This window comes from Tenrec ecaudatus, chromosome X (assembly GCF_050624435.1).
Source record: "Tenrec ecaudatus isolate mTenEca1 chromosome X, mTenEca1.hap1, whole genome shotgun sequence".
Lineage (NCBI taxonomy): Eukaryota > Metazoa > Chordata > Mammalia > Afrosoricida > Tenrecidae > Tenrec > Tenrec ecaudatus.
The window spans coordinates 93,887,990-93,904,727 of NC_134548.1; the positions used below are offsets into that span (position 1 = coordinate 93,887,990).

The window sequence follows — 16,738 nt, forward strand, 5'->3', positions numbered from 1 at the left end:
CTAGCTACTCTGTGATTAAAAGCAAGTTTCACAGTCTATTCTGACATCCAATTTGATCTTTTCTTTCTTTCCCGTGTCTTTTTACTGATTTTGTGCTTTCTTCTTGAATGATGGTCTTGATGTCTTCCCACAGTTCATCAGGTATTCTGTCATTAGTGTTCACTCTACTAAATCTCTTCTTGAGATTTAAGTTGAATAGAAAGGTGGGTTGTGTTTTGACTCTTGTAGATTTGTTTTAGTTTTCTTTTCTTTTGTATTGTGACTAAGGTAAAAGTTTACACAGAAAATTGCATTCTCACTTTGTGATTTTTATACAAATATATTGGTTACATTTTTCATAATATATAACCATTCTTTTTTGTTTTGTTTTTTCATTTTATTGGGGGTTCTTACAACTCTTGTCACAATCCATACATACATTCTTGGTATCAGCTCCTCACTTTCTCCCCTCCCTGTCCATCTCCCTCCCTCATGAACCCTTGATAATTTATAAATGATTATTATTTTATCATATATTACACTGTCCAACGTTTCCCTTAACCTATTTTTCTGTTGTCCATCCCCAAGGAGGAGATGATATGTAGATCCCCCTTTCTACCCCACCTACCCTCCACCCTCCTGGTATCACTATCACTACTCTCATCACTGGTCCTGAAGAGATCATCTGTCCTGGATTCCATGTGTTTCCAGTTCCTATCTGTACTTGTGTACATCCTCTGGTCTAGCCAGATTCGTAAGATAGAATCAGGATCATGATGGGGGTGGAGAGGGAAGGAAGCATTTAAGAACTAGAGGAAAGTTGTATGTTTCATTGGTTGTACAATGCACCCTGACTGACTCATCTCCTTCCCAAAACCCTTCTGTAAGGGGATGTCCAGTTGTCTACAGATGGGCTTTGGGTGCCCAATCTGCATACCCCCTCATTCACAGTGATATAATTTTTGTTCTTTGATGCCTGATACCTGATCCCTTTAACACCTTGTGATCACACAGGTTGGTGTGCTTCTTCCATGTGGGCTTTGTTACTTCTGAGCTAGATAGCCACTTTTTTACCTTCAAGCCTTTAAGACCCCAGGCACTATATCTTTTGATAGCAGGCACCATCAGCTTTATTCACCATATTTGCTTATGCACCCACTTTGTCTTCAGCAAACCTGTAGGGAAGGTGAGCATCATGGAATGCCAGTTTAATAGAACAAAGTGTTCTTGCACTGAGGGAGTAATTGAATGGAGGCCCAATATCTATCTGCTACCTAATTATAAACCTATAAATACATGCACATAGATCTATTTCACCAACATCACATATAAATATATTTACATATGTGCATGCCTGTATTTAGATATCTATAAATGTCCTTTGCCTCCTTGTTCTTTCCTCTATTTCCTTTTACTTTCCTCTTTTCCCACTATCATGCTCAGCCTTCATTTCGGTTTTAGTAATTCCGCTCGATTACATTGCCCTTGATCAACTGTACCAGGCCTCTTACACCCTCCTTGCCACTGATTTTGGATCACTTGTTGTTCCCTTGTCCCTGGGTTAGTTAACACCACTTCCTTTCCCCCATTCCCCCCCACCTCCTATGTGCCCTGGAAAGGTCAGTCCCATTGTTTTCTCCTCCAGATTGTTTATGCAGTCTATCTTATCTAGATTGACATGCAGAGATAATTATATGCACATAAATACAAGACAAAGAAACACAAAGCTACATAAGGAAACAAAGCAACTGCAATAGCAAAAAATCACTGACAAAAAAAGAGAGAGAGAAGCCTGCAAATAGTTTAAGGTCTGTTTGTTGACCTTTGGAGTGTGTTCTGGTTGAGTCTGATGGAGTGCCATGCCCTGACCCCAAAGGCTATTTTTGATATTCCCTCAGGATTTCCTTGCTCTGCTCCCCTTGCTGTTCTGTTTCATGCCCTTAGTATTTTGCTTCAGTGTGGTGGGGTTAGATGGGGTGCAATTACCATACTGTGTCTCCAGTGTTGTCCCATGTAGGACTATGGGTCAGTGCAGGATGTCATGTCTCATATTGGGGCCAGCCATATGGCCCACTCTGTGCATTGGCTGCTCTGAGCGGGGCTATTGTCCTCAGGGCTTGGTGGGCTAGGGTGTGTTCCACTTCATTCCCTTCCTCCCCCTTCAGTTGCTTCCGCTTCTGTCTGATTATGGTAGGTCGGTTCCTTCCCCCCCACCAGAAGTTCAGTTGTCATTTTCTGTGGCACACCTTCCATGATGGGGGTTAGGCTGTTTTGGGTTGGTGCCAGTCTTTTTATGGATTTCTCCACGTGTTACGTTGCCCTCTTGGTTTGGCGCATCATGGTGGGGTCTTTATGCACATTCCAATTCTGTGGAGACATAACCAATACTCTCCCCCATGTTATCATCTCAGTTTCTCCTCACCCCCATCATTCTCCCTCCTCTTTCCCCTTTCAGCTTCTTTATGTTGGACTCATATGTACCTCCCTGGGTTTGGTCTGACCTCCCCCCAACTGCCTATGCTTCCACCCACTTATTTCGAGATAAGTGTCTGTTCTTCTATTCCTGTCATGCTTATTGTACTTACCTGAGGGGACTCATGTTATACTTGTTCTTTTGAGATTGGCTTATCTTGCTTAACATGATTCCTTCCAACTCTTCCCATGAAATGACGTGTTTCATCTGATCGTCCGTGCTTTTCAGTGCTGCATAGTACTCCATTGCATGTATATGCCAGTGTTTACTAATCCACTCGTCTATCGATGGAAACTTAGGCTTTTTCCAAGTCTTTGTGATTGTGAATTGTGCCCCAATAAACATTGGAGAGCCAATGACTGGTAGTGTTTTATTTGTTACCTCCTCTGAGCATATGCCCAGTTGAGAGACGGCTGAGTCCTAACATAGATCAATTTCCATTTTTTAAGTATCTCCAGATTGCTTTCCACTGTGGCTGTATATATCTACATGACCACCAGCAGTGGAGGAGGGTTCCTATTGCACAACATACCATCCAACATTTGTAGCCCTCTGAATTAGGCTATTCTCAGGGGTCTTAGGTGGTATCTCATGGTTGTTTTAATTTGCATTTCTCTTATGGGTAATGAATGGGAACTCTTTCTCATGTGTTTGTTGGGCATATGGGTCTCCTCCCTAGTGAAAGTTCTTTTCAGTCCTTTTGCCCACTTCCTTAGGGGGTTAACTGTTTTCCTCTCTGTGCAGGCCATGAAAGTATTGTAGATTTTAGTAATGAGCCCTTTGTCTGATATGTCATTATTAAACATCCTCTCCCAGGCTGTGGATTGCCTTGTCACCTTCCTGGTGAAGTCTTTCGAGGCACACAGGTTTTTTATTCTTATTAAATCCCATTTTTCAATTTCCATTTTACCTAAGTGTGTACCCTTCCCTATTACAGTAAGCCTATGAATTGCCAGCACCAATGATCTTAGGTTTGTCCCAATTCCTTCCTTGATGGTCCTGATGGATTGGGGTTTTACTTCTAGGTTTGTGATCCACATTGAGTGTGTTTTTGTGCATGGGTAAGGGAAACATCTTGTTTCATTTTTCTACATGTGGATATCCATTGTTTCCAGCACCACTTGTTAAAAAAGGCATCTGCTTTGCACTTGATGTTTTGGGGACACTTATCAAAAATCAGTCATCTATATGCTGATGGTTTTACTTCTGGGCTTTCTATTCTTTTCCATTGATCCGAGTCTCTGTCATTATGCCAGTACCACACTGTTTTGACCACTGTAGCTGTGTAGTAAGTATTAAAATCAGGTAAAGTGAGTCCTCATACTTTTTCCTTCTTCTTCAGGAGTTCTCTAATTCTGGGCTTCTTCCCTCTCCATATGAAATAGGTTATCAATGTTTCCAATTCTTTGAAGAAAGTTGTTGGTATTTGAATCAGAATAGCATTAAACTTATAAAGTGCTTTGGGTAAGATTGACATATTTACTATTTTGAGCCTTCCAATTCATGAGCCTAAAGTGTTCTCCATTTCTGGAGGTCGCTTTTACTTTTCTGCAGTATGGAAGAAGTTTTCCTTGAATAGGTCTTCAGATTTTTTTAAAAAATATATTCCTAGGTATTTTAGTTTGTTCTTGACTACTGTGAAGGGTTCTGCCTTCTTGATCTCCTCTTCCATGGTCCTGTCTGATGTGTATAGCAAACCTACCGACTTCTGCTTTTTGATTGATCTTGTATTCTGCCACTCTTTCTTATTCTTCTATCTCTGTAAGTACTCCCATTGTTGAGCTTTGCGGGTTTTCAGTGCACAGGATCATGTCATCTGCAAATAGCTAGAGTTTCACCTCCTCCTCTACCATTTGGATACCTTTAATGTCCTTCTGCTGTTCTTATGTTGTTAGGTTGAATCTCCAGTACGATGTTGAATAGAAGTGGGGACAAGGGGCAGCCATGTCTTGTACCCTTTTTCAGTGGGATTGTTTTTGTCTTTTCTCCGTTAACTATGATGCTAGCTGTTGTTTTTTTGTAGATGGCTTGTATTGGCTTGAGGAATTTACCTTCCATTCCTATCTTTGTGAGTGTCTTAATTAAGAACGGGTGTTGGATGCTGTCAAATACTTTTTCTGCATCTATGGATATTATCATATGGTTTTTATTCTTACAATTTTGTGTATATTATTGATGGATTTTCGGATGTTAAACCATCTCTGCATCCATGGGATGAGTCCTACCTGGTAGTGGTGGATCATATGTTTTATATATGTTTGTATTCTATTGGCCAATATTTTGTTAAGGGTTTTTGCATCTATGTTCTTTAGAGATATCTGTCTGTAGTTCTCTATACCTGTAGAGGTCTTTGCCCTGTTTGGGTATCACAGTTATGCTGGCTTCTTAGAATGAGTTTGATTGTTTGCCATCATTTTCTATGCTATGGAATACTTTGTGGAGGATTGGAGTCAACTCTTCCCTGAATGCTTGGTAGAATTTCACTGTGAAGCCATCTGACCCAGGGGCTTTTTTTGTTTGTAGCTTCTTGATGACCCTTTTAATTTCTTCTTTCGCTATGGGTTTGTTGAAGTTCTTGACCTCTGTCTGAGATCAAGATACTTGTTTTTCCAAGTATTTATCCATGTCTTCCACGTTTCTGAATTCATTAGAATACAGACCTTCATAGTACTTTGTGATTATCCTTTTAATCTCATTGGGGTCTGTTGTAATTACTCTGTTTTATCCCTCATCCTCCTCCTCATCCTGGCTATTGATGTTTGCGCCTTTCTTTCCTGGTTAGATTCCCCAGTGGTCTGTCAATTCTGTCTTTCATAGAACCAGTTTTTGCTGGATTTATCTTTTGCATCATTCTGTTGTCTCCCACTGGTTTAAGTCTGCCCTGATTTTTATAATTTCTTTCCTTTTGCTATTGGAGGGGTTGTTTGTTGACTCTGTTCTAGTGTTGGAGGTTTTTTTATAACATCTGTCATAAGCCTCTCCTCTTTTTCATATATGCATAGGTTGATATCAAACTACCTCTGATAACTGCCTACACAGTATCCTATCCATTTTGATACATTGTATGTTCATACTCATTAGGTTCTAGACACTTCCTAACATCCTCTCTAATCTGGACCTGTACCTATTCATGTCCCAGGAGATCATTGTTCATCCTCCAATTGATTGTCCTTCTTTTCTGGTCATCCTTCTATTAATCTCTAGCTTATAGTATGGTGATCCAAGAAAAACATCTGAATAATCTCTATGTGTTTGAATCTCCTCAGGCTTGACTTTTGTCACAGCATGTGGTCTATTCTTGAAAGTGATCCAAGTGGATTTGAGAAGAATGTGAATTTTTTACATTTGGATGGAAAGCTTTATAAATGTCTATCAGGCCCAGTTGCCCAATTACATTGTTTAACTCTATAGCCTCTTTTCTGAGCATCTTTTCCAGTGATCTCTGATAGTTTAGTATTAAAGTCACCTATTATGACTGTTGAATCCATGCTTTCTTTTTTCATCTTTTTATAGTTTGATGAAATTCACTGATACATTGTTGTGTGCATAAATATTCAATATGCTAACTGGTTCCTGGTTTACTGAACCTTTGTGCATTATATAGTGCTCCTCCTCGTCTCTTTTTATGGTTTGAACCTTGAGGTCCTTTTTGTTGGGGATTAAGATTGCCACCTCTGATTTTTTTAAGTCTCCATTTTACTGGTATCCTTTCCACCAGCCTTTTATTCTTAGTTTATTTTTGTGGACTTAAGATGCGCCTCTTGCAGGCAACAGATTGTTGGATTATGTTTTCTGAACCATTCTTTCCACCTCTTTTTTTAATGTATCAATTGAGTCAATTGGAATTCAGACTTATTATCACAATCTGTGGATTCATTTTTTTTCATACCATGTCTTGCATTTTGAGTGTTTTTCTATCTCCCTTCATATCAGTGTGTTGTGCTTGTGTGGGGAGTTTCTATCTTGTCTTTTTTTCCCTCTGAGACCCTGTTAGCGTGGTAATTGTTGTTGGCACATTGACTTCTGGATGGAGATAGGCTATAAACAGTCTCCTGATTGTGCTAGGTGGAGGTTGGTCCTCTGGCCATAGTGAGTCAGGCAGTATCATCTGCCGGGTCAGGTGTTTTGCAGTATTCTTTGAATCTTTCCTTGTCCCGGAAGTCCCTTATCTCCACATTTACCTTAATGGATACTTTGTCAGGGTAAAGGATTCTTAGGGAGCTGTTTTCTCTTTCAGCTTTTTGAAGACATTGCTCCATTTTCTCCTCTTCTTCGTAATGTTTGCTGATAGGTCTAAGCATATTCTTACCTGAGCTCCTTTGTATGCTCTTAAACCTTTCTTTTTCTTATTCTCAAAGTGAGGTATTTTTACTATTTTATGTATTGGTGAGTTCTTCTTGGGGTTTCGTCTAGTTGGTGTCCTCTCTGCTTCCTGTCCGAGTGCCTGGTGCTCACTCATTACGGTTGGAAAGTTTTCTTCCAGAAATTCCTTCTCTAACTTGGCTGTTGACTTGTGTGGTGTGTTGTGTTCCAGTAGACCAATTATTCGAATATTATTCCTCTTCATAGCATCTGTCATTGATCTCAGGCTGTCTTCTGTTTCTTAATTTCCCTATCTGACTGTCTTTCTTGCTTGCTGAGGTCTGCTTGAGTGTCTTTGAGATCACTGATACAGGTCTCTGCCTCCTCAAGCCTAATCATAAATTCTGTAACCTTGTTTGTGGCTTCTGCTACCTCATCCATTAGCACCTCTATTTCCCTTTGGAGTGTAGACTTCATCCCCTCTATTGTGGACTTCATCTCCTCTATCATTGCTTCCATATTCTGCGTTGTTTCCCTTAGCTCTTATATTACTCCAAACAGACTTCTGAAGATTTCCTTCTTTGACAGATTCGTGTCTGATTTTTCTATGAGCATCATTATTTCTGACACTGTGTTTTGTCTCTCTGTTATTAATGTTGAGAGTGATGTGGTCTGCTGATTTTTATTCAATCCTTTCATAGGCCACATGGTTCTGGGAGACCAGGCAGCCCATAGGTCGTTCTCTGTGTAACTATAAAGGATGCTTTCAGGGGGCTGCCTGTTACCTACTATAGATGTGAGCCAGACTGCCATGCAGGCAAAGTTGCTCGATGGCTCAGTGACCAAAAATGGTGAGAAGTTTTACTGACTGGTGTTGGGGGTGGAGCCTACATGTATGCCCCTAGGGTGCTTTGACCTGGTCTGTCAGGGCACACTTAGCAGCCTTTTCCTTATGTTCATTAAAAATTGTTTAAAGTAAAGGAGAAAAACAGAAAAAAGGAAAAGAAAAAGAAGAGAACAAATTTTAAAGATGCCGAATAGATGGTGAAGGTGGCATAGGCCTCCCTGCCACAGGAGGTGTTGCTGATCTAGGGCTCTGAAGCTAGGCTATGTGGGGGAATGAATGCTCTTCTGATCAAGCATGCATTCCCCCATATCTGTGCAGGCCTGAAGTGTTTAGGTGGTAGGCAGAAGCTGCGCCAGCAGAAAGTGCACTGCACTAGAGCCTCCTGTGCCGTCTGGAAATGGCTGGTGAGCAAGGGATGCTGCAGTGGCATGGGCTGTCCATGAGCAGGTAGAAGAGGCTCTGGTGGGAAACGCAGGGCTGAGGCCTAGCTTCCTGTGCCGGCAGGAACAGGCTGGGGGCAGGAAGGTGTTTGGGGATGCTGGTGCTGGGATCATCAGTGGGAACCACAGTGGCATGGACCGGGCCGTGAGAGCATTATAAAACTTCCTTGCAAGACGTTGAACTACCTTTCAAGATGTTGAGCCACTTCACAAGAAACAAACACAAGAAACTCCATTTTAGAGAAGTAATAAAGTGTGACATTGGGGCCTAGCCAGGAAGTTGAAGCATCGCCAACAATCAACAGATGGTCCAAGGAGCCACCGCTAAAGTGTGGGGAACCCCGATAAGCCTTGGCTGAACCTGACCGATGTCAAAAAGCCAGCCAAGCTGCCTAAAGTGTGGGGAAACCCGATAAGATTTGACTGCGACAGTGAATACGTCAAAGAGCCAGCCAAGTTGTCCATAAAAACCCAGGTAGAGACACTGATTTTTCAGAGAGCTAGGAACCAAGGAGACATCAGCTCCTGTTATCTCCAACTCTACCTTGGTTGAATACACCGATGATGAGGCAGTGCTTATTGGGACTGTGATGCTAGAATGATATGTGTGAAGAGTACTGTTATTGTGCCTTTGTTCTCATACTTTCCCTAATGCTCTTATCCTTAGTACTTTGAGATAGTTTTAGATTGTTTGATCTGTGTTTGTAGTGAATAAACCGAGCGTTCGAAAATGTCTGAGCATTATGTAATTATTGATTGCGCCGCTCGTGACAGAGGGGTTAGAAATGGTATGGGATCTTGCAGTGTGTGGCCCCGGCGGGGAATGACCAGGGCTGCCGGCTCACAGAGTGTTCTGCAACGAGACCACACAGGGAGCGGGAGCGAAGCTGGTGGTTGTGGGCAGATGGGCAGGCGGGCGTGCCAGTGGAGGGGTCCTAGGCGATACTAAGGGTGGAGTGCCCCCTGTCTGAAGTCACCTAATCAGCTACCGGTAGACTGCAGATCAGTTACCAGGGCCCCGGGTGAATGGAAGGAGGAACCTGAGGCCCTGGGTGGATTGGTGCCACATGGAGAGAGGGGAACTGTGGGAAGGGGACGCCTCTCCTAGTGGAGCACCACAAGTGAGTAGCTGATGCACGGGGTCCCGCCACAGCTGTGTGTGTCTCGGCGGAGCAGTCAAGCAACTCTTGGCACGGAGACCTGGCCTGGGAGTGGGGTGGGTCTATCGCTGCTTGTGGCATCGGTGGTGGCATTGTGCGCTGGGGCCTTTCAGCCTGATGAGCTGAAATGTCTCAAGAATCGGATCCCAGATCACCAGGACTCTGGCGCAGAACAGATGCATGGGCTCGGGGTGGGATGTTGTCCCAGGGGGTTCTCTCAACAGAATGCTTCCTTTCGGCCACCTGGACACTAAACCCTGCCTTGCACGAAAGAGCCCTCAGTATATGCTGCTCACCTGTGTGCCATCTTGACCGGTCTCAATTTATTTTAGTTTTCTTCAGCTTTTTCCCTTGACTTCCATATGAGCAATTGGTGGTCTGTTGCACAGTTGTCCCCTGGTCTGGTTTTAGCTGCTGAGGTTGAGCTTCTCCGTCATGTTTTCCCACTATGTCGTCAATTTAATTTCTGGAGAACTCTGTGTGTATATTTGTGTTGTTGGAAAAAGGTATTTGCTATGAACAAGTCATTGGTTTTACATAATTCTATCATTTGATCTCCAGCATCATTTCTATCATGAAGTGCATATTTTTCAACTACTGTTCCTTCCTTTTTGTTTCTGACTTTTGCATTCCAATTACCAATAACCATCAATTCATCTTCATTGTATGTTTGATCGATATCTGACTGAAGTTCTTGGTAGAATCCTATATTTCTTTATCACTAGATTTTGTGGTTGGTTTATGGAGTTGAATATCAGTTGTAGTTATTGAATTTCCTTGAACTTGGATAGATATAATCCAATCACATGAAAGCATGCGTATGAGGTAATTGAATATACTATGGCTTGAGTGAAGCAGATCTTAGTCCTCAATGTAACATTATTGCTTTTCAACCCTATAAAGAATTTGTGAGCACATCTACTCAAGGCAAATGCCATTGGATTAGTTAGAGTTACAGTATTTGCTCTATTAGCAAGGGCTGTCTTAACTTGGATCTTCTAGTGAATCACATATCAAATTATTAGAGATACACCAGATAGTCAACCCATGAATCATCACTTTTCAAATACTTGGAGATAAAGTTCACACAACACTAAAATTGAACTGAAGCAATTTAAATTTTGATGATTCAGAAAGAACGGTATTTCAAGCTTTGGAGATTATTGAGTAGCTATTGTGTTGTTTTTGTTGTCGTTGTTGTTGGATACATTGAGTCAGTTTCAACCTTTAGGAACTCTATTTATAACAGAATGAAACACTGCATCATCCTGAACCATCCTCACACTTATCCCTGTTTAAGCCTAGGATTGCAGATATTGCTAATGTATGGTTTTTCTTATTCTAGGTTAAGTTTTCCACAACAATTGATATTTTATACTAGTATGTTTACATTGCCTATATACAAAATTATTCATATATTATGAAATTGGTATATAAATAATGCTGATGTAACATAAAACTAGACTACATAGTTGACTATGTTATTATTTCATTGAAACTACCTTTTGATTCTTGTGGTATTTGAAAAAAGATATATTTTTGTCCCAGAGAAGTTGATTTCACTTCTGTTGATGGGACAACCAAGAAGAGCAACCTGCCATTGGGAAAAATGTTTAACCTTACTTATAGAGACCCACAATGGGAGACTATATCCAACATTATGTTCCTAATCAAGTACTCAAAAATAGTTTTATTGAGATATAATTAACATTTCATACAATTTAATAGTTCAGTTATCTCAAGTAGGATTGTGCAATCACAGTCAACATTGGGACATTTTATTTCTTCTTGTACCCATTAGTGTTGACTCCCTATTTCTGTCACCATTCCTTTCTGTGCTCAGCCAAACATTAATTCAGCTACTATCATTTTAAATACACCTGGCTTTTAAATATCCTGGCTTCCCTATAAAGAAAAGCCCACAAAACAAGGGTGGGGCACACAAAAAGAACCTAGCAGAAATAAATGACTGATCATATAAAATAGAGGAATACCTGAATATAAGAGAATATTAAAATTTTAGAACAAATTCCAAATTGTTCCTAAGTGAGATCTAATGACAAAGTGTTACATTCCAGCCTAAGTTCTGCTGTTAAAATCCACTTTAACATATTCTATGTCTGTTATTAGGATTGTTCATGTTCCTGGTCTGTGGACAGTGGGGATTCATGGGGGACTCAGTCCAGGTAAAGAGCTGGCAAATGTGCTTGGGTTTTCATTATGATCCATAACATTACAAAAACGGGGTGTTTAGAATTTAGGCAATGGCGCTCTTCCCTCCTCCTTGTTTGACTCTTATTTACAACTTTTGGATTGCATAGGCTGATGTGCTTCTTCTGTGTGGACTTAGTTAACTCCTCACTTAGATAGATGCTTATTTGAGACAAACCATTAAGAACCCCATGACATTTTTCCTGATAACTGGGCATCATATTATTTCTTTTCTTTCTTTTATTTTCATTGAGAAAAAGTCTTTATTTTAAGGGGGGAAATGTGATTAGCAATTTTCATTTGGCAAAAGACACCCAAAATAAAATCATAATGCCAAAAAAGGTTTAAGTCATGGCCTCATCACTTCCTACTGTATTAGTACTATATCTCAATTTTCAAAAATAACTTTTTTTAAAAGATTAAAACTTAACCTGAAAAATTTTAAATGAGAACAAACTAGAATGAACAAACATGAGAAATCTTTCTCTTTGGATTAGAGATCTCACAACTTAGAGTTTTCCAAAATAGTATGCCCGCCCCCTCTGGGTTTACTTTGATGTGGTGTAAAAGGTGCATAAAGTCAGGTGTCACTCTGAGGTACACAACCACATTGATGAAAAAAGCTGAAAATGTTTATTGTGTTCTCAATAACTTTATCACATGCTTCTAGAAGAAAGCCTGCATTAGAAAACACTGAAGAGAATTTTTTTTCCAATCCAGGTTTCATAAAACCCAGGGTGCAAATTGGGTCTGTCAGCTTCTCTGTGCTGACTGTTCTCCACTGCAGGTTGGTTTCCCAGGAAAATTTAATTGAAATAACTCAAAATAGTTTTTATAAAACTAGTATCCACCCATGCTGTTTTGCTGACCACTATTTCCAGCTCCATAGCAGTCATTCACAGATTGGCTCTTAGGATTCATTGTAAGTAAATGGGGTCAACATCCCCATACACTGAATCATTTAACTATTATATACCTCATTGCTGGCCCTTGTTGAATTCAAGAAGATTTCTTTGTATGTATGCTACATAGTGGCTCTGTTTCTCAACACTGTGGCCATGGCTTCTTCATGAGTGCCAAACTCAACATCTGCTATACTGGTCACTCTTCCATCACGGCCAATCTCAATATTATTCTTACAGGATTAAATGGAGAGAAAAAATTAAAAATGCCATTGTTGATCGCTTTGAAAGACAGCCCCCTCATATGAACACAGAGTCCAATTAGGAGCTAGATGGTAAACTTACACTCTCTGTACCTGTGGTCATACATTCCTGACAGCAAATAACTGAGATTGCTTCCAAATAGACCAGTGGTGAAACCAAATCTATCTCTGAGGCCACTACATTCGTCATAGGCCCCCTATCCAGTGCTATAGGCCCCAGACCACATCCTGTCAAAGCCTGAATTTTTAGCAATGCCAATGCATGTCTGAGCAGTGCCGGGAAGGTCCTAGGGCCCTGGCTGCTGCACAGACAGGAACTTCCGAGGGGAGTCAGTGTATATCACACTCCTTCCTGACTGCTCTTCAATACTTCAGTATACCTGCTCCTATTCTTTGTTTGTGCTTCCCTAAAGCCTTCTCAGCTCAGTCCTGTGAAGCAAACAGCAAAAAGAGTTCTGTCGTCTTTGCCTCAGGGTCTACAGGTAAAGTGATATCATTTGGCTTAATTTCCAACCCTGAAAATAACTAAACAATTTATTCTTTTGTGCACCCAAATGGGAATTCATGGAGCCTCACAAAACCATCACTGGCAATTCTGGCACTGTTTAAACCATGGTGCTTCAACGCCTAATCCATTTGTGTTCACTGGATCTTGAATACCTCAATATAGCAGTGCCCCATGCTTCCTCTGACCTTTTTCAAGACCATTTTCACATCTTCTCATTCAAGTTCAACAAACGCCTCACTACTCTGTCTGCCTTCTCTTGTGTACATGAAACGAACACCTGCTATGTTATCATGGATTTTGCATTCAGAGAGGAAATGCTGCATATCCTCAATTGATCAAAACCCGGCAAGCCTCAGAGCTTGACCACAATACCTTCACTTCCCTCACCCAGCATCATGGGGCCTGCACAGGTGAGGGGTCGGACCAGCTTAGTGTGGCTTTTAATGGCTTTAACTGACAAAGGTAGATGCCCAGTTTCAAGATTAACTTGAAATTACAAATTAGCCCTTCCAAAATGAGCTCCTCCACTAGCCACATGGCCTCTCTCCATCTCTTGCGGACTGAAGCCCTTCTTCACATTTAATTTCTTAACCACACTTTGTTATGGCATCTTTCTTCAGTGATCTCCTCAGGCAGGAGAGTATCAAAGAATGATGAGCCATGACCAACATATGTTTGGAGTTTTCATAGTCTCTCTGCCTTTTTGTGACATATGTTAATCTAATACTCATTTGCAAATGAGCGTTATTAAAGGTAGTATCATATCTCCAACCTTCACACCTTATGTAACTAGTTTCCAGTCACTCAAGATTTTTTAAGTGTACAAATTAACAATTCATGTATTGGAGTCCAATGAGAAGTCCTATGCATGTTTAAATGCCTTTGCCCATCAATTTTTACCTTTGACCAAATTAATGTTACAATCAAAAGAATTACCTTAAGCCCATGGGGGTGATCTATGATGTACTACAATAAAATTATAATTATATCTCAAAACGTGAACCAGGGATATATGGGAATCATAATTATATAAATGGATTTTGACCTCTCACTACATAGTAGCTTTAATAAAATAACAATTAATGTGGGATATAAAAAGACTTTTCCCCAGCTTTGTCTCCCAAACATTAGAGGCTGTTTGCTGGCACATGCTGAGAGGTCAGATGGTTAGAAATATTCTCCCTGAAGGCATTCAGCCATCAGACTATTGTTTGGTTCACTGTAGGTGGAGCTTACATCCTACTGACAAGGATAGTAATTGTTTCCATGGAGAACCAGAGAACAGGTCAAACCTCAGTGGCATCCAAAGTTAGGCTGCCATCCTGAATCTAGGATCAGCCAATCTTGACACATGTGGATCCCCAATCCCTCCCCTTCCTATTGCTTATATCCCTAGATCATCCCCCTCTCATTACTGTATTACCTATAGTACAACCCCGTCCTGTGATGTATGTCTTTACCTGTAATTCAGGGGTTTTCACACTCCCAAAAGATATAAAAGCCTTGGTTAGCAATACATTGCTCTCCTGTCTCCTGGCCTTTTTGCCTGCGTGGCGTACAGACCGGGGTGTTGAGGTCATGGCCCTCTGGGAGGTGATCATGATACCATAATATGTGTCTAACTCCTTTATTTCACTCTCTCTTATTCTCTATGACTTTACTATAACCTTTACTTATTATCCCTGTACAATTGAGCCTACCAGGTGGTTCCCCTGACAAATTAGTTCTTGAGAGGTGACTCTAATCAGATATTTTTTTACCAAGTTTCTATCCAGACATTGGAGACTCAAGTTGTGTCCTATCCATATCTAGGACTTTATACTCCATCCACTTAAGGTGGGGCCAATCCTTCATAGGCCACATCAGAAGGATCTGATTTGGAAAGCCCACTAAGAGAAACTGACTATATCTTAAATACATCTGTAGCAATTAAATTTACTGAAACAATCTGTTCTATTTATGGCTGAAACACTAACATGGAAAGCAATAGATGACTACTATCCCAAGGTTATGGATATGGAAGTAATTGAAATTTAGTTAAAATCTTTTGCTTTGAAGGATACCCAATAATTGACCATGTAAGACTACTATATATTTGCTATTTTCATACTCTCTTTCCTTTTTATGGCATGTTTTAGTTCAGGAGGCATATTCTGCCTTAATGATGAGTATTATTGAAAGTTTTGCCCTATTCCCAACTTCCATTGTTTGTGTATAGTGTTAAGGCACTTAAGTTTTTAATATGTACAAGTCAACAATCCATATATTTTATTAACATATATCTATATCTCCTATGCATATATACTTTCCTTTTCTCAACCGTATTTTAAACTTCAAAACATTGGATACCTTAAAGATACTACCAATAGAATTACCAGAGTTCCTCCCGAGTGTGCTGGTTATGCGTTGAACTAGTAATCACAAGTTTAGCAGTTTGAAACCACCAGCCTCTGCTGGATTAAGAAAAGGTTTTCTACTCCCTTAAGGAGTTGCAATCTCAGAAAATCACATAGGATTGCTGTATCTCAGAATCAATGGCAATTAATTTGTTATTTTTTGTTTTTGGATTAATAAATTACCTTTTACTCTAGGAGGATTATTTATAATACTCCCCAATGAAATTACAATGTCTCAAAAGTGGAGGAAAATAGCCCCAGCAGTGTAGTGATTTATGTGTTCCAATGCAAACAACAAGATCAACAGTTTGAAACCATCAGCTGTTCCACAGGAGAAAGATAAATCTTTCTATGCCTGTAAAGATTTACAGTCTTGAAACCCATGGGGGCATATCTACTCTGTCCTTTCAGACTGGGTAGTAGTTGAGAGTTTGAGTTTGAGGCTTGAAAGTGGATGAGAGACATATACAACTGCATATAAAATATATAAACTGTAAGTATATATATAAACTGAATGTCAATGAATGTACTTTGAGCACACACTTAATCATAAACCCTAATTTTAGAGCATTTTAATGACCCAATTTAATATTTACCGTCATGAAGAAATCACTGAAGGTATGAGTGCTATAGCAAAATCTGGTGAAAAAATCAGATGGTGCCCGATGATTAGAAATAATACCTGGGAACTTGCAGGCTTGTCTTAAAACAAGAAGCCATCTGAATTAAGATTCATCTAAGTGCACATGGAAGAAGCACACCAGCCTGTGTGATCCAAGGATTGCAAATGATGAAATCTACCAGAGGAGGAAATTGTTTTAGAGTTTACATATTGAGTACCTGGTTTGCAGAAAGCTATGGATGATTGTGAAATCCCAAAATTCATTTGCGTTGGTCCCCTTTCTCCCATGGATTAAGCCTCCAGTGACTCCCCTCTGATCACTGATGAAGGATGAGAATGGCCTTACTATCGTACAGAGTGTATTGGAAGCTGGCTTCATGCATATGTAGTTAGATTGAAATTTAACACGTTTTCAATAGTTTTCTCTTTTAATTCATTTTAATCTTTATTCTAGTTTGCATTGTTTTCTGATTTCTTTTGGATTGAGTATTTTCTGTGTCTTTGTATTGTTTTGTTGTTATTTATATGAAATTCAAGCCAAGATAAAACTAATCTTACTGCCACTGAGTCGATATCAACTCAACTCTTTATAGTAATAGAAATTAATATATATAAAAATGAATTAATATCATTAT

At 40.1% G+C, this 16,738-nt stretch overlaps 1 pseudogene; it reads right to left on the reverse strand.

Moving 5' to 3' along the window:
- Positions 1–12,252: 12,252 nt before the first annotated feature.
- LOC142435022 (heterogeneous nuclear ribonucleoprotein F-like) lies at positions 12,253–13,482 on the reverse strand (annotated as a pseudogene).
- Positions 13,483–16,738: the final 3,256 nt, after the last annotated feature.